Genomic DNA, 1971 nt, shown 5'->3' with positions numbered 1-1971 from the left:
ATATATATATAGGGTTGGGTTCACGTGAGACCAATGGTTTTTCGTGAGACCGGTAAGACCAATTTATGTTCATTGATCAACTTGATAAACTAATGGTCTAAAATTCACGGTGGCAATTTTGTAATTATTGAGAAGTCTTGTGGCGTTTATGAATGTTCAAATCTAACGATTGTAGATCTAATCCAAGGGTTGAATATTGGTCTTACGGGTCTCACGAAAAACCATTGGTCTCACATGATCCCAAGTATATATATATATATATATATATATATTAAAAAACATAAAAATATATATTAGCTAAAGTATACTGTAATCCTAACTTTAATAATTATTCTAAAAATTCTTCATCACAAACATCTTTAATTCAAAGTAAATTGGAAAAATCAAAAACTTTATAATTAATTACAATTTAATAATATATATTTAATCTCTAGGTCTTTTTTTATTATTTGAATTAAATGGACATGGTCCATTTTCTATTAATTAATTAATTAATTAGTTTAAAGTGTTTTCCATGGGTCGTAAACAAGTCACACTAACAAACTTTTGGAAAACAAAAAGTAGTCAAATATTTTTATTAGCATATGTTTATTTTAATTAGTAGAGAATATAAAAGTTAATATTTTTTATATAAAACAATAATTATTTCAATAATGCATTGCAAAAAGCATATTCCAATAATGCATTTGCACAAAAAATATGTTGTATAGGATGATGTAGGGACTGTTTGCCCAATTGCTTATCCGGTAAGCGTTTACCGATAGGAGTTAATATTATAATTTATTTTGATGCGTAAGATTTTAGCATATCAAAACATATCGAATGCAACAATTTACTGAGTAAGCGATTACATGGGTAAGAGTCGTCATTCTCATTTACCGGGTAAGACTTTTCGTCTTTCTTATCGCTCTTATCCGGTAAGATTTTTTGCCCTTCTCATGTTTATCCAATGAGAAAATGTAGTCGGCTTGAGGTGGTCTAACAATTTCTTCGTAATTTCTAAATTATTACGTTTAACTTTAACAGTTTTTACATTCTTATAGATCTTTTTTTTTCTTTTGAAAGATACAAAAGCAAAACAATCAGTTATATCATTAAAACATTTACAACATCTTCTATATGGCTTGAAGTTCAATTTTGAAGATCTTTTCTCTCCATCAAATCATTGGCTCCTTATAACAGGACACACACACACACACACACATAACCAACTGTTATTTTGAAAAATGGTAAATATTTGAGAAATAAAGAAGTGACCATAACCCTTTATATAGTCAAGATCAAATTTAACTGTATGTGGCAATTATTAAAATAAATGCTAGACACGTTAAAAAGATTCATAGAATCAAGCTACTATTGTCAAGAGGATTGGGCACCATAGAATCATATTTGGTATTTATGATTCTACTTTCAAATCAAAAAAACTCTTAAAACTCTTAAACCCGTTCATCCCTAAACGATTTCATCTCTATTCGATTTCATCCCATATATGAATTCGTGTAACTAACTGCAGATAAACACAATCAAATACATGATAAACATCTCATTTTAAATATAAAAAATTTAAAATATAATTAGGATAATCATTGAGTTATAACAGAATACTTAATTATTATCTTATAAAATATTATATTATTAAACCAAAAATAAATTATTTCATTATTAAACTTAAATTAAATTATATAAAACAAAATCTATATCTATACTATCTTATAAAGCATTTGGCTAAAACTCTTAAAAAATCTTAAAAACTCTTAAATCCGTTCATCCCTAAACGATTTCATCTCTATCTGATTTCATTATATATCCGACATGTAACTAACTGTAGATAAACACAATCAAATACATGATAAATATCTCATTTTAAATATAAAAAATCTAAAATATAATTAGTATAATCATTAAATTATAACAGAATACTTAATTATTATCTTTATAAAATTTATAATATTAAACTAAAAATAAATTGTT

This window comes from Cynara cardunculus, assembly GCF_001531365.2.
Source record: "Cynara cardunculus var. scolymus isolate 2C chromosome LG 7, CcrdV1, whole genome shotgun sequence".
Taxonomy (NCBI): domain Eukaryota; kingdom Viridiplantae; phylum Streptophyta; class Magnoliopsida; order Asterales; family Asteraceae; genus Cynara; species Cynara cardunculus.
Note: the sequence above shows the minus strand (reverse complement) of the source record.